The 25158-nt window shown below is 35.2% G+C and overlaps 1 protein-coding gene and 1 long non-coding RNA gene across 18 annotated transcripts in view; one reads left to right on the top strand and one right to left on the bottom strand.

The window, feature by feature from the left end:
• Positions 1-25158, top strand: part of MEF2C (myocyte enhancer factor 2C) — a 171868-nt gene that overhangs the window by 16129 nt on the left and 130581 nt on the right. For 3 of the 17 annotated variants that reach the window (XM_045033526.1, XM_019836564.3, XM_019836553.3), the window contains exon 1: positions 3659-3873. The exons of 2 other annotated variants lie outside the window; for them this stretch is intronic. The gene's annotated coding sequence lies outside the window, so the exon portion shown is untranslated. Of the gene's footprint in view, positions 1-3647; positions 3874-25158 lie in introns of those variants that run through there. 12 more of the 17 variants (XM_011284527.3, XM_019836572.2, XM_011284523.4 and 9 more) reach the window with 7 other exon arrangements.
• Positions 2317-3455, bottom strand: LOC109502222. Its single transcript, XR_002160685.2, has 2 exons — positions 3321-3455; positions 2317-2740 (listed from the first exon to the last, which is right to left on the bottom strand). It is a non-coding gene; the product is annotated as an uncharacterized LOC109502222 (long non-coding RNA).

Below are 25158 nucleotides of genomic sequence, written 5' to 3'. Positions count from 1 at the left end.
AATAGATTGCTAAACAATTCTTTTTTGGGGGGAACGAGTTACTATATATTTACATATATAATAAAACACAGTAGTGATTTCATGAAGGAAATACCCGATGATTAGGGGAAAAAACCTTATTTAAATAGTACATCAATCTCAGACATCATTTTATCTTAAATTATTTGTCACCTTTTATTTAACATGATAGGCCACTAGCATCCAATTGACTTACAAGGTATAAGAATTTTTTACTTACCAATCATAGAACTGGAATAGATCGAAGAATTCACTTAACTCACTTAATGAATAAGCAAACTAAAGCCCAGAAAGGACACACTCATTAGTTAGGCACAAATCTTGAACCAGAGAGTATGGGCCTCCTAACACCTAGCACAAGCTCCTCCCTACACCAAAAAAAACACTATGATACTAGCCAAGTACCATTAGGTGGCAAAGATCAGGGTGATTTTAGTAAAAAACAAACAAAAAACAAACAAAAAATCCGCAGAGTATTAAAGAAGAATGCAAAGCACATTTTGTATTAACCACTTTATGGATTACCAATGAATAATTTTAAATCTCTGTGACTTTCCATTGTATATTTCTGCACAACCTCTTCTGTTCTGCTTCAACTATAAAGGCTCATGGGAAGGAAACTAATGCTAATATTAACTTAGGTCACACATAATTAAGAAGCTAAATCTGCTGAGGGGAATATCTTATATTTTAAAAGGCCAACTGTGATACATTCCAGATCCAAATTATTTCCAAATTATCCACAGTGAGGGGTTATACATATTTTCCAATTCTTGTACTACCATTGATAATGATGGGTTTATTATAATGCTTATTATTAAATAATTTCTAAGGATGTTAAAAGGTAAAATAGTTTCTTTTTGAAGGAAAACCATCAAAATCTGAAGGGCACTGTGGTAAATACAAATAATCTATAATCCATCAAAAATAGTATGGTTGAAAGTCATGTATCACCTATGTCCATTTGCTCATGTAAAATAGGCTGTTGCAATTCATTGCATTAATTTCAGGCCTTATGAAAACACACTTAGATGTTCCTACAAATGTTTTGCTTTGTCAACACATTTGTGAATCTGGAAAAAATTAAATTAATTTCATTTTTACCACCATATATAGACATATCTTATTATTCAAAATGACTATGCCCTTTAAATTTTGGGATTCTTTTTTTAGAATTGTACCTTAAATAAAAACCTGATATAGATTATCTCTGCCATATTATTAAAATGAATTCATGATAGTAGTATGAAAAACAAACAGGCAAATAAATATACTGTAGATACTAATCTGCAAGAAATAATACTATTTCAGATGGCTTTTGCTTTGTAACAGTATGCCATGCTTTCCTATAATAAAAGCAAGAGACTCATCTTAGCTGTGCTGATAGTCACAATGCTGATGAGCCAGAAGCCTGAAGATTGTTCAGATCTGGTTGTACTTGCCTGTAAAATCAGCCTTCTCCTTTCAAGTGAAGCCTTGGGGCAGACACCTGAATGTTGAGCCTGCTCTTCTGAGAAAAGCTACTCACATCAAATAGCCCCTACAATGAAGCAGGAGGCTTTTTGAATCACACTGTCCTCATGCATTAAAATAGTCTAGAGGCATAGTGCAGAACTTAACAGGAAATGCAACTAGTCATTGGGTTAAACACATAGTGCTAAAAGGAATTTTTTAAAGTGAGGAATTATCTTTAATTAGTTACAGTATACTCCTATTGTCTACCTCTGTATGTTGTATTTCCCCAATTTCTTTTCTTCCTTTCACATTAAAAAATTTTAATTTGGTTTAAACATTTTATATGATCTATATAGTTCTACTGGCATGCAGTCTTGTATTTTTATGGTTTGTGTACTAGTTGGTGTATTTTGATTTTTGGGGGTGTGGTGTAATTGGCTAGAAGGGAAGTGCCCAACCCCTAGTAGCCTTTCCTAAATCTTGAATATTAACCTTTTTTTTTCCTTTTTGTCTTTTTTTTTTTTTTTTTTGGTAAGGTCAAGTGTTTACTGTGCTTCAACCTTAACATAAGTATCTTCCTTATCAGTCTCTATTTCTGCTTCCTGTGCAGCTGAAACTCTTCAGGATAAGTGAAGTCATCAGCTATCGGGATAGGGAAGCCTAATGCATTTGGGAAGTTGGTTTGGTTTACATGCTAATGCTCTGGATAAAATCCAGTAAGGTGTGGAAGAGATAGAAGTAGGCGTTGGGAGGGGGGAAATCTCCGAGGAAGCTGCCGCCTCGGTAAATATTTCCAAACTGATTAGAAAGTTCATGGCCCCGCGATGAAGTCGAGATTTCAAATACTGGTAATTATTTTATTATTTTGTACATTACTAACACATGAGAAGTATTTCGGCACGCTTTTTAGCCCTCCAGCCTTTCAGGGCCGAAAACCGCCTATTCTGGGCGTGCAGGAAAAGCGCGCTGGAATCGAGTGCTGCAGACATCCTGGACGGTGGCTTCTACGCGTGAGTAACAGAGGAGCGCTCGGACCGGTGGAAGAAAGAAGTGGTTAACACGTCTCCAAACAGGGGAAAAGTCACGAGAGCAACTATTAGGGTCGCGCTCCTATTGGTCAGAGGAAAGATTCCGACTTTAGAAGGACTTTCCTGCTGGCTGGCTCGCAGAGTCCCCGGGGAGCGAGCGCGCGGCAGCCGGAGAGGGTTCTCCGAGCGTTCTCAGCGGCAGCGTGGGGAGAGCGGGGAGCCGCCGCTCGCGATGTTGTCTTCATTTCGTGCAATAAAGAATTGTCATTAGGTTTGCGTATGGCATGTGCCATTACCCCACCGTAAAACTAAAATTAGCAAAATGTCAGGAATGGAAAGATTGATTCACCAAGATGCAATTATCATTTAAAAGTGCTTGATTGAGGTACTGATGTTCAGTGATTTATTCTGCATACCATATACATAATTAAAGTAGTGTAGTGGAGTAATTTATCAATCTAGTTGAGACTGGAGGGGTGAGGAGGGAACTGCTGTATGTTTGTTTTATTAAAATGCTCCGAGGTCTAGTCCCGCCCCCCTTTTGAGAGAGTGAAACTGATGATTTCTCTAGCTCGCGAGGAGAGAGTCAACGGTTTGGGATTGTGAGGGAGAGAGAGAGACGGAGAGGAAAAGGCAGCGCGAGGCAAAGGCAAGGGCAAGGACAAAATAAAGGGGAAAAAAGAAGCAAGAAGCACTTCTTAGGACGTGCTGCTTAGAACCCCAAGCCCGTCTGCTCCGTTTTCCCTGCCACCCCCGTCTCCCCTCCCAATATCCTTCCACCACTCCCCTCTGCGCCCCCCCCCCCCCCGCCTTTTTTACGCGATGTTTCAAAGGCTGCGAGCGGCTCTCCTTTTCCCATTCGTCTTCTGTCACTTCCTTCCTGGACGCAGTTTTCTGGACGAGTCTGGTTACTTTTAATCCGGCCGGCTGCTGAGAGCTACTTTCTCCTCCTCCTCCTCTTCCTCCTCCTCCTCCTCCTCTTCCTCCTTCTTTTCCTCCTCCTCTTCCTCCACCTCCTTCTCCTCCTCCTCCTCTTCCGAGCGGCCTCGGAACGCGCGAATGCGCGACCCCGCGCGCGCCTCCCCCGCGCGCGCTCCCCCCGCGCGCGCACACACTTCGTCTCCAGCTCTCTGCTCGCTCTGCTCGCAGTCACAGACACTTGAGCACACGCGTACACCCAGACATCTTCAGGCTGCTATTGGATTGACTTTGAAGGTTCTGTGTGGGTCGCCGTGGCTGCATGTTTGAATCAGGTGGAGAAACACTTCAAGGCTGGACGAAGTAAAGATTATTGTTATTTTTTTTTTCTCTCTCTCTCTCTCTTAAGAAAGGAAAATATCCCAAGGACTAATCTGATCGGGGCTTCCTTCATGTAAGTACCCCTGACATTTCTCGAGGAAATAGAAATAGCCTGGGTATTGTCTCTCAAATCTGCATCAGTATATTCCACGGCACTGAGTCTGTTCCTCTTTGAAGGCTGAAGTTGAGGCTTGTTGTGCATTCTCTTTTTTAGATTATGTGATTTCCTTGTCTGTTGCTAAAAGTAACTTTTTAGATAGTCTTATCCGTTTGCCATCAGTTATTGAAATCACTCCTGACTCGTTCTTGTCACACCAGTGTGTTTAAAGTTTCATGAAGTTAGTTCACGTCATTAGCATGTTTGATATGGTGGAGCGTGTGGAGCCTGGTGGATTTTAATATTTCACAGAATGTTCTGTGACCTTGAAGTACATACCTTAAGATTTAGCCGCTAGTTTACTGTGGAAAGATGCTCCTGTGAGTCCCCCCAAAGACTCTGATTTGCTTTGGGTTATGCTTCTGAGCCACTAATTCTTGGGATTAGTTTCAGCTAAAGCATGGCTGTCTGTCAGAGTATACCTTTGTGCATCTCCTTCTCTTGCCAAAGTGCTGGCTTAATAGAGGGCTTCTCAGTTGGTGTGGACAAAAAGTAATACCCTGGCCATGGTAGTCTATACATTTCATAATTTGTATTGGGGTTTCAAGTATATGCATTGCTGTTCAGGTCAAGCCAAATGCATAGCTATTTAAAAAAGAAACAAGGTTAAGTCACTTTAATTGCCTTCTGTCTGGACTTTGGATGAAAGTTACCAAACTCAGTGATAAAGTTTGGCACAAAGGCAGTATATATGTAGCCATAACACATTGTTTATTGTATTATTAAATACTATGCAAGGATTTAAATTTAATACTAATGTTATCTTCTTACCAGAATACGGCTATTAATTCTTAAAGGAAAATTTACATCTGAAACATTTCTGACTATTCTAGGTCCAGTGGGTACCATGTTTTGGAAAAAGCTCTTTTCTTCACATTGTAGGAATGTGTGTCTTTTGTATAAAATACCTTTATATGTAAATGCTGACAGTATAATAGGTAGAATCAGGCTCTCTGCCAGTTCTTTAACTGGTCCTCAGTAGAGAATTGCTTTGACATAAAGTGCATTTTACTATTGTGAATCTGATACTAACTCTAATAGTCACTGTCTTGTGAAATGGTTAGTGACTGCATATATTTTCTAAGTGCTGTAAAGGGAACTCCAGCCACCTCATTATACCAGTCAAAAAAAAGTGACCAGCCTCTTTTTCACTGGCACCTTGCAGTGGAATTGTGGTTGCAGAGTAAAGATGTTTATGTAGGGTATAATAACTCCAATCCCTAGAGACTTGGAAGGACATGGAAATGTGACCACCTGTGAACCCCGCTTAACCTCTGTATTGCATACTAAGTTTAGCTTTAAATAGATTAACAATCTCCATTTCTCCAATTTGAAAGTAAAACATCGTATTTAATTTTTAAAATAATACCAGTTTGGGCTAGTCTTTGAAAATGTTCAGCATATACCAATAAGACACAAGCAGTATTTTTGTTTTTCCATCAGTTTCGATTAAATATAATGCAATTAATAAACCATATTATTGTCTCCCAGTGTATGCATAAAATTATTAAGTTAAAAGAAGTATTATAAAGCAAGGGGATTCAGAAATTGACAGGTAAAATGAGATATGCCTAATATACTATCTCAAGAGGAAAAATATCTTTAAATCAAAAATCTCAATCTATTTGTAGGAAAGTACATTTGGCTGTATAGCAGACTACAAACTCAATTCGGAAAGTTTTCATCAAAGCACACTTTAAACTCAATATTTAAAATATGGTTCCCCAGTCACATTAAGGAGACAATAGTTGGCAGTTATCTTTAAGTTTTACTAAACTTTATAAAAATCTATTGTTATTTGCTCCTGTAGTTCACAAAGCTTTGGCATATATGTGACATATTTTCCAGACTTCTTACTAAAGACAGTATTTTCCTTCACTCATTAATTATGCTATTTACATTCTGATTGCTGTGTGTCACATCAAAGACAATATTAAAGACCTAACTTTTAATAAATATTCATTTGTTTCTTTGGTTTAAATAAGAAATAAATACCTTATAATAAAAAGTCAATTTTCCACCTTTTGTGAGCTGTTCATACTTTAAAAGTATGCAATCACATATAATGTTAACTTTTCAGACCAGGAACACATAACATTAAATACATGAAATTTAAATAACAAGGATTCTACTGTACCTTGCCTCTTTTCTTCTTTATATATATATATATATATATATATATATATATATATAAAACTCAGTTTTTTAAATTTGGTGGAAATGGTTTATTCCAATAGTGAAAAAGACTGTCTAATGATTCAAAGTTGAATCCTGAAAAAGCATCATGTTTTATATTTTTCAGATTTCTGTGTATTTCTTCCCTGGCCCTCAGTCTTACACCGAATCAATAAATTGAATAACACTACAACCATATCTTTGTAATAAATGACCTATTGTATTCAATTTATATTATAAAAAGCTGAGCTAAATAACTCCTTGGCATATGTTAACATTATATTTCAAAACTTTCTTCTGTTTATTGTAGTATGTTTCGTGGTTTTATTTCCCAACACTACGTGTGGTATATTTTGAGTCTATGAAATCTCAGAAAGTGACAAAAATAGGGAAATATCTGTGCAGAAACACTTGTGCTACATAATAACAAAAAAAATAGTTATTAAACAGAGAACCCTGGCTTCAGGGACAACATGGGAGAATTTCATGTGTAATTAGGGGTTACAGAGTGGACTTTAAAGAGATTATTGCTAAAGTTCTACTTGTTTCAAAAGCACATCCTCAGAGAACACACCAGGCAGATTAATATCTAAAATTTATAAAAATGCACATATTCATTTTATGACTATAGTGATTGCCTGGGCACAATGAAAATATTTAATCATTGATGTTCACTCTGTGTGCTGCCTGTGGAAGGATAGGTGATTAAGATCCCCGACCTCAGCACTGTACCTTAATCTCATGGGCGCGTGGACTGCCCTGCACTCAGTAAAGCCTGACTGTTCACCGAGATCTGTCATCTTTAGGAAATCAAACCAGATTACAGAGGCGATTCACAAAACCAGGAGCAACAACAGAATCTGTGCACCTTACAAAAGGCGGATTACGCAGTTCACTGTTATTTTGATAGGTCAAAGATAAAAGCTGATTGTTGAGGAATAGCAAGACACTCCAATTTCCAATGATTGCTAGATAAGTATACCACAACCCTGTTGCTTCACCATTATGAACAACGATTCAAACAATAGAAAACTCAGTTTTCAAATGACAGGCTTCCAGTGGTGAAATAAGAGAAAACATCCTTCACTTATATACCTTCATTGCTTAAATTTTAAGTTCCGTCACTTCTTTATGAACAGACATCAAGTTGTGGCTGCTTATGTGAAGCAGTTATCATAAGACTTAATTGCAGTAGACATTTTCAGAGGCGTTGTAGAGAGCACAAAACAGAATTTGCCAGAAATAAAACATACACTCATGGTATTGAATAACTGAGCAGAAAATGCATAGTAGTCAATAGCCACTATGTTATTCTGTTACCAAATATATTCCTCATAAAAATGTGTAATTACATAGTTATGAATCAATACATTTGAAATATATCTTGATAGGTGTTTATTGGTCAAATTACATGTATTTCATGAATGTTATATAGAGATTATTCTTTACAACAAAATATGATGTTTTGAGAGTTTATTTCAGAGAATAAAGTTTTGGTTTACATAATAACATTTTGAAAACCCCAACTTCTTACACATCCACTCTACAGTAATTTCTTGCTTCTTTAAAAATTGAAGTCCTTTTTTACCCAACTGATGCCTCCTAGTGTTTCACACAATAAAACACTAATGAGTCACCCATAAATGTAAACATTGCATTTTCATTGCCTACATTTTCTGTGATACATAAAATTAATATTTATGTGTTTAATTTTCTGTGCATTATTATAAGATAGGAAGTTCTATTGAATGAGATGTTTCATCTGAGTGGATTTGTGGCACACACTTGCAGCTTTTCTTTGACCATAACAATATCTTACTAAGTTTTAATAAGTTTATTATCTTCAGTTCCAGTTTATATATTCACTGTTTATATTCACTCTTATTCCAAGTGAAAAACATAGGCAGAATAGCAAAGCTTCCATTTTCTAGGCCTGGAAACTGGATAGCTGAGTTTATCGGGGAATGCCTGGTGAACAGATTGCAAAGGGACTGACCATTTTATTTAAACATGAAATACTTGAAAAGATATAAAATTTTGCCTACTTGTGTCTTTATACTTGCAAATTTCTATGTGCAATGGAATAAGGAAAAAGAGTGTTTAGAAAAAATAAAAGTAAAGATAAATGCACAGATTTTCCACAAATACGGAGTATATCACTTTATTAGAAAATAACCAAAAAACGTGCCTGGGGAGTGTAGTATTCTACATAATAGAAGGAAGACTTGTTAGAACATAACTTCTCATGATCAGCAGATTGTCTTAATGAGGTCGAAGTTAGTGGATACCAACTTTGGTGTGAGTTTTCTGTCATTATGATGAGTATAGACTTTTGATACTCTTACACTCCTGAGATTTCAAACAGCTTTCTGATTGTACTCACTAAGATGAATACATTAGTTTCTGAATATTTTTTCTTTAAAATATTTATGAAAGGGAGGGGGCATTCCCCAAATGGGTCTAAAATTCAAAGGATACACTCAAAAACCTGTAACATTTATGGGCCTCTTCCTGAGTTGTCATACAACATACATGTGCACGAAAACATTGGCAGATTTCTTCCCCTGACACTTACAAGTGTTTTGAGCATCCAGATGTAGATACTAGAGTGAACATAGTTCATTTCTGTTACCTATGTATGTGTCATTAGTTCTCATGATTCAAAACACATAGCATTTTAACAATATTTGACTCTCATTTAAGATTTTCTAATTTGGTCAATAATACAGTGCTATTACAATTCTGTGCATGTTGGACACATTTCAAAGAATGTAAGGGGGTGTGTTCCTTTCGTTTAAGGAAGCAAACATGTAGAAAGGGGTGGACTTTTCCCACAAGAGCCAGACTTCTTCCCTTGGAGAATTGAAGCAAATATGCAGTGTGTAAGTGAATAACAGCATGAGAAAGAAAATAATTTCTAATGGTTTGCTATAGTTAGTGAGCAAAGAAACTGTCAGATTTTTTTAAAGCAGTTCTTATTGATAAACCTTTCTCACACTGAATGCTGAAAAAAGGCTATAAAAGTTTTGTAATTTTAACACTAAATAACTTCTGTAAAGTGTACTAGAATCAATTTTGCTCAAAACAAGAATTCAGTAGTACCTATTGCACAGATATATTGAGGCATAAAAAAATAACGGGAGCTAGAAGTACCTACCCCTCTCAAGAACAAGTAGTTAACATCAGAGTTCTTATGTTAGTTGTTTTTGTCTCTGTAAGAAAAATAATTAAAATTCTACAACAAAGAATACTGTTGTAAAAATAAGAGATAATATCTCTTATCTCTTATTTCTTTGATATTATTTTAACATTAACTGCAAAAAGGGAAGTCATGTTACTATTAAGCATGGAAATTATATACCCTTTATATAAATTCATGTTTTGGTTTCAGATGATAATATCAATAACATTCATTTGTCATCACCATAATGCATTTTTTGTACGATGTCACATTGTCATTATATTACTGAAGTTAAATCTCTGTATTTATTTTTACAATATAGCCAATGTAAACAAAATTCAAAGTACACATGAAGAGAATCTTTTGAGGACATTGTAAAGAAAATTGGTGATATTACAAGCAATAAAAACAGTAAACCTATTACAGGCAGATTTTTGCAGGAATCATTACTCTTTAATAATGCAGACGTTATAGAAACTTTATTAATTCTTAATGCGGTAAATTTTAAATGAATGGAGCAATGTTGTTCATCCTGCAAGTGGTTGCGATTCATGTAGAATGACAGTGCAAATCTTCTCGTAATGATTTAAATGAAGTACCTTAAACTTGTTTTTAGAGAAGCTGTAGAAACTGATCTCGGAGGCAGTCCCTGGTGAGAACCTGCTTTTTCCAAAAAACATCCTGAGCGTAGTCTGGTTTTCCTCTTGTATCTTGTTGTCATAGATAAGATGTACATGAAGAATTCATAAAAATTGTTCTCAGATACTATGGATCTCTAGCATACCGGATTTAAAAAGCGATGGATATGGTCTCATTCTATCACTAAGAAGTGGTTTTTAAAACAGCTAACAACTACCTCTCTTTTTTTTCCCACACATCTGTGATTCTTTTAGCAAGTTAACAATGATAGCAAGAGAATGCATCTTTCTCCGAACCCCAAAGATAGGCAGCTTGGGCTTAGATATGCTTATTTATCTGCAAAATTAGAAAGTCGACTTACTAATGTAAATAAGTAGGGACAAACAGGAAAATTAGTCTACTATTTAATGGAGTAAACATGACTTTTTAGCCTCCTAATTAATTGTTGACCATGCATAAGGTGTGCAACCAAGGTTTATTATGGAAGGCTGGTATTATTGCTTAATGTAACATGAAGCATTGGGATTTCTTTAAAGTAATTTTGAAGATGTGATTATTTAGCAGAAATATTCACCAGAGCATTTTATTTTTAGAAATCATGGTCACACAAGGAAGCCTTTATAGGACCGACTACCTAATTGCAGTAAAAAATCTCTTTAATGAATGAACACACACTCACACACACACACACACACACACACACACACACACACACAGGGAGAAGAACACAAATTTTAAGAAAATAATGGCCCTATATTTTTCAATTATTTTGCCACATTCTTTATATCTGAACAGAATGTATGTCTAAGCAAATGTTTTAGGTTATATCCTTCATGTAGGTGAGTCTGTAAATGTACCATTTAACTTAAATGGCTTTGTGGGAAGGTAGTTTGAGGAGTTTAAAAAGGAAAAAAAAAAACCTCCAGTTACTATAGTTTCAGCTCTTTCTTTTTAAAAACAGTAATTACACTCAGGATAAGGAAAGAAAAATAAACTCTTTTAATTCTTTGTAACATCCCCAGTTTCTGAGGCAGAGCCCTGGTGTATTTTTATTTCTGAATATGCAGGCAGGTACTGGCAGCAGAGATACAAAATGAAAACTTCCTGGCTACAGACCAGATACAGTGCACAGTGCCACATCATAAACTTCCCCTCTTCTGTCTCGGAGTGATTTCAGCCCGAAGTAATGTCCTTTTTTCCCCTTGCGTAGGCTAAGGAGCAGAGGGCCTTCTTCCTGGGCAATCGCTTTGGGAAAGGAAAAGCATAATGTTTCCCCTCTTTAACTTGAAAATTCTGCCTCTTAAATCACTAAGACATTAACTGCAAAGTGGATTCAGTATGTTTCCTTTTTCTTCCCATATAACAGTTTAGAATGCACAAAACAATAGGTGTAAGATAGAAAATGAGACCTCTTCCCCAATCCCCTCTTGCAGCACATGCAGGCCCAGTCAGATATCAGTATTTTTTTGTTTTGCAGAGAAAAATATAATGGTTTCTTTTCAGTAAGGCCTGTGCATTATATTCCAGATATGTTAGGTCATTTTGTGATGCAAATTAATGTTGAGTGGTTTTTTTTGTACTTATCTCGGGAAATAGCAATGTTCTGCCACAATACATGGCACTACAGTAATTTTTATTGATAAACATTCACGCTTTTAATGATTACTAGGTCAAAATACAAAGTACAAAGAGAGAAAATACGGGCTTTAGTTTTCAGATTTGGTTTATGTCCTTCATTTGAAAAGTACAGTGTAAGTAATGTGCTTATTACCATACAACATAAATCAACCCCCAAATATCTGCATGAATATTCTCTGCATTTGAAACTTCAGTCTGAAAACTCATACTTCTCCTTGTAAAAATAAACAGTCGTTAAAACCAGTCTTTAATCCTGGATACATTTTCAACCAATACCAATGTGATTTTAAAAAATCTTATTAAAAAATCATTTCTAACAGCCATGGCTCCTTTCAGTTAGTAGCCTAATTCTCATTTGTGTAAAGTACACAAATTATTGCCAGAACACATCCCTAAAACTAGCCTCCTCTTGTAGAAATGTATTAAGTGGGAGTCTTCAGTAGAAAATGTAACCATGTAAGAAAAAATTTTTCCAACTTTATTTTTAAACTAAATTATTAATTTAACAGTATACAAATAGTGCATAAATGTTAGTTTGGTCATTAAGCCACTTAACGAATTATTAATTGACTATATAACATTTACCAAGTCAGACCAACAGTTAAATGTAGTTTAATTTTATTTCTCTTTAAAGTAAAATAGATAAGAGATCATTTTAATTATCTTTAAATACCTAGAAACTATCTTTCTGTGGCTGCAAGTGTTTCCTTAAAAAGTAGCAAGAAATTATCTTAAAATGTAAAAAGTAGCTCATAAGAGCATGATGACAATGACCTATTCTTGCCAAAGGTGTTATGAGCAAAGGTCCTGTACCTGGCACACTTTCAAGGCCCCTTGGCAAGGGGAAAAGATGTTAAACTTTTTTTTGCATATAGTAATGTACATAGGAGTCAGTAATTTTCTGGCATTTATTTCTTACAGAATTAGGTATTCTATTCAAAAATCCACTTTCAGTCCAATTTAGGACATGGTATGAGACTTCTTTATCTCCTTAGAATTATCCCGGACCATAGGATAATTTGAATCATCACCACTTGATAAATATTGTTAGACACATTGTAAAGTTTCAGTTGTTTCATATGTGTACTGAATAAATTTTTTTAAATAGAAAATGAATTATTTTGCTCTTTAAATAATAAAACTATGCCTGATTAAAACGTGAATCTCTTGGAGGTAATTTTCTGATCAAAAATTTTTAAAATTTTAAACTGCCAACCAATAAATTACCAAGTACTTTGTTAAGATATCTGATTTCTATTCACATTTGAAGAGCCTCATTAAGTTTTGGGTGGCCTTTAAGTAAAGGTTCGATGGTTCAGAAAGTAGGTCTTTTCACCCTTCTTCTGTAACAGCTAAAATGTTAAAAAGTTATAAATCCAGTCCTAATTCCATCAGGATAGTCTAAGTGAAGACTAACAACCTGGCTATTTTTTTTTAAGTGTGTCCATTTAATCATTTCTAGTATTTATCAAAAGACTACTCAGGGTCTTGTATAGGTTATAGGTAAAGGAAAAAAATTTTTGACTATTTTTTTCTTTTCTTTCACATTTGAGTTTTTCTCCCCTTACATAAACCAAAAAGAAATCTATGACATTAATATATTTGCAAAGGGCTGGGCAAGGTACTCAGTCCCATTGTTTATTTTCCTACAGCCCTTTGGTTGAAATGAATGGTCAGTGTCCCCTTTAGGACTGTTCAATCTTTCTTGAGTTAGTGTGAGCTCTATGTGATTCTTTTTTTTCCTTCTCTCATTCATAGCTGAAAAACTTAAAGAATTCTTGACTTCACCCTTTTTTCCTTCAATTTTTTTTTTTTTGAATCCTCTCCTGAGTTCCCTTCTTACTTCAAAACATTTGGTATTGTAATAAAGTATACTTTCAACTGAATTTGACTATACATGTGAGATCGTAGAATGTCTTCTTACACTTGAGAGATTGATGTGGTTCATCAAGCCCAATGCCGTGTCATGAAAGAGCTCTAGACACTGATCTTGAAACAGTGAAGGCCACAGAATGGTATCTTTGTAAGGAGCCACCGACAGACTTAGAGCCAATGGATGGTGTATCCACAGCAAAAACGCACAGCATTGTGAAGTCTCAGGATGTGGTACGGTTATCAAACTAGTTGAACCAAATTATGGCTTTCCTCATATTTGTGATGTGTTGGGCCAAAACCCTAAGATGTGAGTGTGTGTGTAAAGGGAGGGGTAGATGGAGGAGAGCAGAGAGAGTGAGAGACAAAAAGCATGGGAGAGTGAGGATGAACGCAGGAGAAAGAGAATATCGATTCTCTTGATTTGCAAGCCTAAAAAGTTTGAAGACCCAGTACCATATTCATATCATTTGTTTAATTTTACACATCTGAGCACTTAGGTAAACGGGTCCTTAAGCAATAGAGAGTAATGGTTAAGAGAAAAAACCAAACTGAGTTAAAAATCCAGCCTCCCATTTACTTGTTAGTGGCTTTAGGCAGGTTATTTAACCACCAAAAATCCTCATTTGCAGCGTCTGTAAAATGGGGATAATAATACCACCCACTTCTTAGAGTTGTAAGAATTAAACAGGATGTTACATATAAAAGCACAATGTTAGCGATCAGTAATTAGTGAATTATCATAGCGCTACACTATATTTTAATCATTTTATTTTCCTACCAATGATGAGCACTTAGAAATGCTTAATGGGATCATTATTTTGAACTTTTTTTTTTTTTCAAGAATACTTTCATACCACTATAATTGGGTCACTTTCAGGGCAAAGCACATTCCAATGCTTTGTTAGGACAATGCTAATAATGACTGCTAAGAACAATATACTTTTTCTCCAAGAAATTCAGAACCCTTCACAGATCACAGATATTTATGTTCAATAAATACCATATTATTTTTAGAACCAGAAATGGGACCAAAGAAACAAAATAATTTATCTGTGAGTTTTAAGTCACTTATTGAAAGTTCTGAATTCCAGATAGATAATGGCTTAGTTTTGATAGAAGTTCAGTTTGGAGGAAGTGTTTGTTAGGTGGTTTTAATTGAAAAGATGCTCTTACCAAGAATTCTAAACTTTTTTTTTTTCTTAGCATTATTAGTATTATCCACTTTTGGAGGATACATTAGTATTCTTTACTTTTTTATTAACCATTTTTGATTGCATGTGGAGATAGAATTAATTTATGAGGGTCATTTTACTCATCTTTCTATTCCTTCACAGTGACTCTTGCCTATGATAGGTGTTCTGTAGACATTTGTTGAATAAATTAATGAATTGTCTTTATTTGTAAAAACAAAATGCATTCTTTATCTGAATAGTTAAAAATTTTTAAGTAAATGATATTCCTACCATGCTTTTTTGTTCCAGATTTAAGGGATCATTTATTTTAATTACAGTTTGTCAACTTTGAGATGATGGACAAATGAACTTTTCATAATTTGGGTAATTTTCTACATGTGAGAAGAAATATAAAGTAGTAGAGAAATGCAGAATTTTACCTGAGGATTACACCTTTTGATAACACAAGTAAACAGATTTCAGTTGGATGTGGATGAAAATGGAAATGTTTCTGGTCTCAGAGTCTGTCTACCACCTTTTTGTTTAGCTTTTGTATTTACTTAATTTCTGAAAGAAATTCATATTTTGGATGACAGGTAATGTCGATGAGGCCTGCCCACTTAGGGAGCCTGTGGAGTTGCAACCACTTGAAATTATTTTCACGCTCTTGAATAATGCCCCTCTAGTGTGCACCTTGCATTTCAGCTTTCTTTTCTAGCCCTGTTATAATGTAGGGCTAAAGAGGGCTCAGTGCAAGGAATACTTACAGAGTGGACTTCCCTATGGTAAAACAGCATGGACAGCTCCCAACACTGCAATCAAGGATGCCTCTAAAAGCTTTAATTTAAAAATAATAATAATAATAATAAGTCTGCATGAAGATGATGGAGCCCTCTAAGGCACATGGGCTTAGAGAATTATTCCCATCTGCAACCCCCTCCCCCTGCTTAGTAGCCCTTTCCAGGGTTATGATTACTGGAAAATGGCTGTTAATCACCAGATTTTTTTTTTTTTGACTGCAGCTGCTTCAGTCAGACTACTAATCTATTAACTTCGTCTCCAGTTTAAAATGTGCATTGTATACTGTATAGAATAAATTTTCATTGTAATCAGAGCATCCAAGAGAACTTCCTGATATGATTTATAGAAGCACATTTGTTTTTATGGATGGACCTCTAGTGCCATTGAACCGACTGTTTAAACAATACCGTGGTTGGTCAGCATAAAATATTATAGCACTAGTGAGTATCAGCAGCATTTACAGTAGTCACATTTGCAGAAATTTGAATTGTGGCATCTCTAGCACTTGGCAGTGTAATTCCCACATAATTCAAAACTTAACCTAGATATTTAAAATTTGACTTCAACCTGAAAGTGTTTTTAGAAGTTTAACATTCTTGTACCAGACTGTGGTAGAGTGGTTTGGCCTCTTTTTCTACCCTAATGCTTATTACATTTGCCATAATTTGAAGAAATAATCTAAAACCTGAGTCAATATTTAGTGCTAAAAAAGGACAAAACAGCTCTAACATACAAAAGACCCTTTCAAAACACATTCTTCTATGTAAAATTGACAAGCTACAAGAGGTGGTTGGATGAAGTTCATCATGTTGGAAAGAATGTTTCAATTAAAGTTGAGCACTTTCTCTTCCAGGTCTTTTTTTCTCCGTTTTTTATTTGCTGTGCCAAGGTATCCATGTGCGTTTTTCCACTGTCATCTGGCTCATTCCCAGCAGATGCACACAATCTGTTCTGCTGTCACTAACAGGGTTCGGTTTATGAAAAGAATGTGTCAGAACATGCCACTATAGTCACTTTTACAGGTTTTTTTTAAGAGTAACTGAGAATATATGCATTGCCCTAGTTTTATTGTACTCAGCCTTTAAGAGATTTCTAAGAAACTTTTATAATACTCATAGACCTTAAAAGCTTTCTTCCAAACATATTTTGATCACGTATTTACTTTTTCTTAAAAATAAAATTTCTAAAGTTCAGAAACATCTTTAATGATGAACTGAATGTATTGTATTTAAATTAAAGGGTAGATTTTTTTGGAATGTGTAAAATAAAACAAATATTTTTACAAAAAATCAAATTTCCAATTACCAAATTTATTTCATAAATTATTACATACGTACCTTATACTAAAAGCAAACCTACTTCCCTACTCTAATCAAGCTTTATTTTAAAAATGTTGTGATACATTATTTAGGGTATGGTCATAAATAACAATTATTTGACTCGATAGATAATCCTGGTTTTCATAAGTCTTTGAAATCATTAAATTATACCAAAGGAGTTAAACTATCAAATAATTCTTATTCTGTACAGAGACACATTAAACTGTAGTATCTCAACATAATGTGACATTTTTGTTTCGTAGATGTTCACATCATTCTAAAAGCATGGTAGGTAAATATTTCCAAACTTAATTTTTATTTATTAAGGCGTCTCTATTCCTATTAATGATTCTAAATAAAAATTCATTTTTTATTGTCTTCATAGAAAGCCATCTCTCTGCTTTTATGCAAATAAAAACAATTCTGAGCAATGGAAACCTGCATTCATTCCTGATATAAAGAACTTAGTAAGTTAGCAGAATTTGAAATTTTAGGTATACATGTGTAGTAAGTACATATTGCATATATATGTACATGCAGGTACATAATGGACACATTTACTTTTTGTATACAGATCATGGTATTTAAATATCTCCCAGAATAATATTTTAAAAATGAACTTAAATGATAGTTTTAGATTTTTTAAATAATTTTTGATATGAAAAGCAACTCAAAGTTCAGGAGAATTAAACATTTTTTAATCAAAGTTATAATTCACTTGAGCTACAGATCAAAATGCAGAAGCTGTATTAATGAATGATCACTTATACAAATTAAGCATTAATCATATGTATTTATATAGGAAAACTAGTTCTTAGATTTCTGCATGCATAAAGAAAATTTATGAAATACATTTTAAGACATACTTTCTGTCAGAAAATCTTCTGAGTATGAAACTGATACATTGTCACATGGACAACTCAAGCAATATAAATTAAGAGACTTTTTTGCAAACACTTTACACATTTAGCAAGAAAATAATTTACTTGGAACTCATTGGCTGTCTTGTCACATCCTCTTGATTAATTGCTAAATAAATTGTCTTTCTAGAGTTGTATTAAATGATTGTTATAGAAAATTTTCATAAACCTAAAGAAAGAAGAATCTTTGTTCATTATATTTCAAATATAGCGATGTATACATATGTATCATAAGTTGATTTTGTAATGTTTTTGAAATGTGAACAGGGCACACATATTTAAGATGAGTGATAAAGGACAGTTCTGCAGTTCCTGCCAACATTTTAATTTATCCATGACTTTATGTGTCAGATAACTTTACTTTTTACCTCGTCTAGGTACTTGAATGGTTTTGTTTTGGTAATTCTGAATATTTGCCCTTGGGATAAAAATGCTACTTGACCCCAAGAATCACAGGTGGTGAACTAAAAGAATGTTTGGTCAATTCCCATGGGATGTCAGAGCCTCTTCTCTTCCCAGAGCCATCAGCAGTGGGGCTGGGGAAGAATTGCTGTTGCGTATTACAAAATGGTAGACTTGGCCTTGCTGATAACTATCTAGTGGTATTAGGAAAAAAGTCACAGTGATTAGAAAACGACCAGAATCTTTTCTTTTGCTACAATTTGATTGTATGTAAGATTTTTTTGAAACAAAACTCCATGGGCAAACTTAATTCTACTCATCCTGAATGACTAATCTTTAAAATCCTCTGTTTATTGCTCAAAGTGTAAATATAATCCTGAATTTCATTAGGAATGAAAAAAACTTGCTCCTCTTAGTGAGAGTCACAGAACTTAAAGACTATTTGGAAATACTGTTTGCCTTGTGAAATACTTTAAAATACCAGATCTTCTAAAAAGGTAGGCTCTTTTACTTAATGATGACTTACAAAGAAATCTGGGGGCGCCTGGCTGCTCAGTCAATAGAGCATGTGACTCTTGTTCTCAGGGTTGTGGGTTCTAGCCCCACCTTGGGTGTAGAGATTACTTAAAAATAAAATCTTAAAAAAGAAAAAAAAAACAAAAACAAAAGAACCTGATTTTTTCCCTAATTTTATTTTTTAAAATTAAGAGAAAAAATGGTTTTGAAACTTAAAATTTCCCTAGTTCTCTAGGACATGAACTATGGGGCCAATTTATCTCAACAAAAATTTTTTTTTCTTAATTTTACCAGTTGCCTCAATTTCTGACATGGGTGCGACCCTCCTTTGTGGTTGGGAGGTAATGCTTTCTTTGCATTTGCTTAGTCATAGGTCTTTTTGGAGCAAAGACAGATTATTTTTGTGAAGTTGTCCCCAAAATATGTATTATTCATAGACTAAGAAACCCATCAAAGAGTTTCACTGCACGGGTAATGATAGGTTGGACTGCAGTGACCAGAAGGCTCTCCACTCTGCTTTCTTTAGGGAATTTAAAGACAGTTGTATCCTTTTTCCATCTGCATCAACATATGTTGACCAGTTGGTTTTCAATTCCTGCTGGCTTGGTGGTTGGAAGTAAGACTGATCTTCTATAAATATAATTGATACTTTCAACTATGACTTAGGAATTCCACTTTTAGCCACATCACTACTAAAGGTATCACTAATAATTCTAATAACTTTTATGATATGTGTAAAAAGCTGTATTATTAATTTGAAAGTAATATTAATGACAACTATTTGTAGGGAGTAATGATCACGGCTAACATGTTTTCAGAGTTTATTGTATATTTGGGCACTGTGCTAAGGGTTTGAGGCTTTAGATACATTAACTCATTTATGAGATAGGCACTGTTACTATCCTCGTTTTATAGATGAAGAAACTAAGGCAAAAAAAAAAAAAAAAACGAAAAACTAAGCAGCTTGCCTCAAGTTACCACTTTGTTAATGGCAGAGCTAGAACCTCCCCCATATAGTCAGCCTCCAGAGTCCACTCTTTTACCTACTAAGCCAAAATGTCACATACATGATCTCAGCAGTTAGATAAGAAAAAGAAAATGACTCAACTATGGAAAGCTAATTTTGCATTGCATCTTGGGGGAAAGGTTTCAGTAATCCTAGAATGAAATGTTCATAAACTATGGTTATATGACATGTTAGTACTGTTTTTAAAAAGAAGTGAATTAATTATCGGTCTGTGGTATAGTTTTGTATTGTTAACCTGGAAGAGAAAAAAAAAGGTACTTTATCAACCATTTGATAGATCTTCTTTTGACAAACATTGTCTTATTCCTGTTTGTGAAAATCTATTTTTCCAGTTACAATAATAGTTTTCAATTGTAATGTGGATATCTAATTTCACGTTATCAACCTCCAGTTTGCTTCTCACTTTTTAAGCTGTTTTAATTTTTAATCTTTACTTTCAGGAACCATAGTAATTTGTATAGTTTTAATTTAAGAATGTGAGGTGTATGACAGAGTCTATAAATGGATTTTAAATGGATTTTAGGAGTTATCCAGCTAATTAGTGCAGATAGGTATTTTGGAGAATGTGAATTAAAGCACATCTTTTAATTTCTTCTTTGTAGTTAAAAAAGAGAACAAAAAACAAAATCAGAGATAGATGTAAAATAAATACTGACAAGCTAGAACAACTTGCAGTATATTCGAAAACTAAGAAATGTTATACCAAGCTTATTTATGTAATGCATGGCTTTGAGGTTTTGACAATATTTTTGTGTTCAGTAAAAGGCATTTTGAAAAAGGAAAAGGGATCACTTTTACAATTTTTACTATGAAGAACAGTACTAACTTTTTTTAAACAGTTTTCTTATTTTTTTTTCATAAAAGCATTACCATGCTCTTGACTAGATGTGAGGACACAGAGGCTGTTCAGAGGTCAAACTAGATTCACATTTCTGAATTACCAAACGTATATGCTTTAGACTTCAAAATGAATAGCTACCATAGTTTTACAGGCATAGATTCCTTGCCAAATTTCGAGTGCATTTTAGTAACTACATTTGGTACTGCTTTATTTCACTGTTAAAGAGAATCAAATGCTTATTTGGAGTACAGTATAAACCAGTACAAACACCAAAATAACCTGTGTTTTCTGTATTTAAAATGCTGTCATTAGCAATGTGACTTGAAGATTTGGGAATTAGGTGTGTAATTTGGAATTAATTGGTTACAGTGATACATAGCCTTCATGTCATTTTATGGTGCCCGCTGATAAGGGGAGGTTTGCGTGCTTTATGCAATATTAAGTGCCACTGGTAACGCTCAGTGTTCATTCCTGCCTTACTAATGAAACCACCGAGGCTAGTTATGCCTACTTCCTAATGTTATTTTGACTACAGTTGTTTGAATTCCCTCTTTGGAACCTTCTAACTGTAAAGCACACTCTTAAGACTTCATGAAACACCAGATTTATATTTAGTATCCATTTGAGTTCTAAATATACAGGAAACAAGTAGTCGCTATAAAGGCCTGCATTACCCAAACACTGAGGAGGAAGTCATAGCTGTTGGCTAATTCTATAAAAGATAATTACATAAGGTTGTTAGCAATATTTCCGGAAGAAGATTGTGATATAACTAATATTGCATTTCAAAAGCCTTTAATTTTTTTTTGATCAACCAAGGACTAATATCAACTAATAATTTCTTACAAACAGAATCCATTCAAAAACTGGAAGAGTTTGGGTATAGTAAAGTGGCAGAGTCATGGTGTAAAACATTGGTTGTCCCTTGTACAGTTAATTTAGAACAGTAGTTCTCAATCCTCTGAGCTTTTGAGAAGATGTTTTTTTTTAATGGTTTTAATGTTTATTTTTGAGAGAGAGAGAGAGAGAGAGAGAGAGAGAGAGAGAGAGAGACAGAGCATGAGTGGGGGAGGGTCAGAGAGAGAGGAAGACACAGAAACCGAAGCAGGCTCCATGGTCCAGGCTGTCAGCACAGAGCTCAACATGGGGCTCAAACCCACAAACCATGAGATCATGACCCGAGCCAAAGTTGGGCACCTAACCGACTGAGCCACCCAGGCGCCCCGAGAAGATGTTTTTGTAAATACTGATGCCTGGGTCCCACCTCCAGGTTTGGATTACGTTGGGATGCTGTTTGGTCATTGCTGTTTTTCAGAACTGCCAGGGTGATTTTATTTTTTATTATTTTTTTATTTTTTAAGTTTATTTATTTTGAGAGAGAAAGAGAATGAGTGAGTGAGGGAGAGGCAGGCAGAGAAGAAGAGAGAGAGAGAGAGAATCTGACTGCACTGCCAGCTCAGAGCCCAACTCCGGGCTCGAACCAATGAACCGTAAGATCATGACCTGAGCTGAAACCGAGAGTTGGACACTTAACTGTCTGCGCCACCCAGAAGCCCTTGGGTGATTTTAAGTGAGGCCTGGGTAAGAACCACTATTTAGAAGAAGACAAATGTGAATCTTGAGCTTAGTCATAAAACTCCATGCATTCTGAAAGTTTAAGAAACAAATAAGCATATAACTCTGTCTATAAAATGTCTACTGCTATTTCTCAACATTTCCCGTTGCACATCAACTACAAATTTATTTTTCCACCGGTGCATTCAGCAAGTGTTTAATGGGAGGTGGCTTGCTAGGTATTAGGAATACAAAAGCGAAAGATGTAGTCCCTGACCCTGAGAAATTCAGTCTGATGAGGGAGATGAACATGCCAAGCTGCAATTATGAATGTAATGTGATAAACACTACACTGCCGGTATGTTGAAAGTAAAGTGGATGCTTAAGTAATGGAATGTTCAATGGAATATTGGGAGATCTCTGGTCAGGCCAGTCTTGAGTAGAAGAGAGGACACCTAAGGTGAGACTTAAATGATGAGTCAAATCCCGGCAATATCCTGGAAAAGGGAATTTTCTTGATTCATCTCCCCTCTCAAAGCGTAACAGACCTTTATGGGTCTTTTATATGGCCTGAAAGATTCTCAATTTTTCCTCTCCATTTGGAGAAGCTGCCCAGGTGATGTCCAGGAATTTAGGTTCTGTTGATATTGGAAGCAGATGATGAAGCTACAAGGATGGTACCAGACGTAGGAAGAACCTCGCTAATCCCCTTTCCATTCTCTGGCATGACAGAAAAACCTCGCTGTCACGGATCTCGAGGTAACTTGGAGGACCTGCTCCTCCTCCACTCCCACTCATGCCCTATTTCCTAGACACAGCTGAAAGGAAGGATGGCCTGATCCATGTCCTCCCCTGCAATTCACTGTTTTGACAAGGGATGTTAAAACAAGTTACAAATGAGGGAGAAGAGCACCAATGGTGAGGTACCACCACAAGGATACTTCATATAGTGGAGACTCAACTTGTATCAACTATTCTACAAAAAGTAATTTAAAAAAAGAAACTTCAGGTGGTATTTATCTTTATTTCCCCTTATTCTGAAAAAGCAAAAGTAGGTAAATAAAAGTACTTCAGGGATATCATACCCTTAGAAAAAAATCTTATGTACTTTAAAAACACTTCTATTAAAAGTATCCTAATAGAAGGGAAATAAGTATGTAAATCACAGCAAACCATGGCCTTGGAGGAAATACAGAATCCAAGAAATTGGACTTGGTTTTTCTATATTGCCAAAGAGACATAACACACGCACACACACACGCGCACACACACACACATACACACATGCATGCACACATACACACACACCAGTTTCTCTGTGTATGTCAGAAGACAGAACTAAGGGAAGACAGGGTGAGAAAATAAATATTCTGGTTTCATAAGTTACATAGAAAAATGTTGCGTTATTTTCATAAGAAGCTTTACTGTAAAGTGAGACACATGCAGTTTTATGTAAGGAAGGTTGGATGGTGGTCTTGGTTATATAATGGAATAAAATTCCAAATCTATAAACAAACTTCTCATTCCAGCTATTAAGACCACATTACCTCCGCAAACCAGATTCTTCATGAAACAAGCCCAATTTCATATTGGGAGGAACGAGGAGGGACAGGGCTGCACTGCTTGATTATATTATTTCCCATTGACTGGAGTAGAGAATTAAATTAGTTATGCAAAATGAGAACTTTGATCTAAGGACTTGACTTTTTGAAAGTCATAAAATGTACTGAATTTGATCTCAAATAGATAATACATTAACATCACACATACAGTTAGAAAATTATCACCTTGCGTAAATTAAGCATACAACATTGAGTTCAATTTGCGTATTATTAGAGATTTACAAGTCAGTAAATATCATAAGGTAAGACTAATTTTTTTAAATGCAATTGGAAACCCTGGAAAGACTCAGCAGCATCTAGGTGAAAAGGAATGATTTTAAGCCTTTGAAAGTCGCCAACGTTGGTTTTGCAGGAGAGCTCTTATCTCAGAAGGGCAGAGTGTTCTATGATTGCAGGTTACAAACCTGCTGAGAATCAGTGACGTTATCCAGATGAGTTTTTCTCTCATACCGTGATATAGCTGAGAAGCTCATAAATGGATAAACTAGTAAACTTCAAGAACATAGTACATTCCAATTAGAGAATACCACAACATATCTGTAATGCACAACATATCTGTAAATTCTAAAAGAATTTTACACTGTGGGTTTCAGATCTGGCTTCACATTTGACTTCATAGAGCAACTTTTAAAAAAATACTGGGTAACCTGCTACAATGATTACGATTTCATTGGTCTGGGATGGGGATCCCAGGTACCAGTATTTAAAAAATACTTAAAATGATTCGAATGTGCAGTCAGGATTACGGACTACTGTTAACATTCAAAATCTTTAGAACTTTAAATCATCATTAAATGCTAAGGTAAAGTAAATATGGAACATTAGCATTATTTCCCTCAACTATAAAATTGAGAAGAGAATAAATTGATTTCTTAAGTTACGGCAGGAAAATGATCTCTTCCGTAGAATCTTCCCTTTCCCAGTTTCTGAGACCAGCTGTATCATTCCAGTTTTTAAATTATTGGCATTTCTGAAGATGAAGTAACAGGGGAAGTGATCAACTTTATAAATAGACTGTCTAAACTATTTGGCAGGAGGGGTCAAGATGTAGGCGAAGCTGGAAAAAGACTTTAGTGTGTGTATCAGCCAGAGGCCAGCAGTTGTTGAATTCCCTAAATTTCCTTAAGAAAGGAAAGAGCAAGAATACCTTTAAGAACATAATTTTTTTTTCCTCCAGTGTGTAGTCAGTAAAACCCAGAGGGGGAAAAAATGTACCTTTCAAGCCAAAATTAGGTCATGCCAACCACAGCAAATTGGAAGCTCTACTTAACATGTAGTCTTTCAGGATTGCTGTGGATCATCTTAATGTCATGCACGTGGTGGGGCTGATGCTTCCAGATCATGGCTGCAGGGCTCTGCTAAGCAAGCCAACTCTGTTGACTGAGTCTGACCACCCCATTCAGGCTGCCATTGGCATACACACGTGACCTAAAGTTGTGTCTGAAAGGTGTGCTCTGGAATATGGCATTTTTTTTTAAGATTAAAAAGTTTGCACTTCCTAAAAAACAACGAATCACAA

Source organism: Felis catus, chromosome A1 (assembly GCF_018350175.1).
Source record: "Felis catus isolate Fca126 chromosome A1, F.catus_Fca126_mat1.0, whole genome shotgun sequence".
NCBI lineage: Eukaryota > Metazoa > Chordata > Mammalia > Carnivora > Felidae > Felis > Felis catus.
The sequence above is the reverse complement of the archived record's forward strand: the minus strand, read 5'-3'. Positions and strand labels throughout refer to the sequence as shown.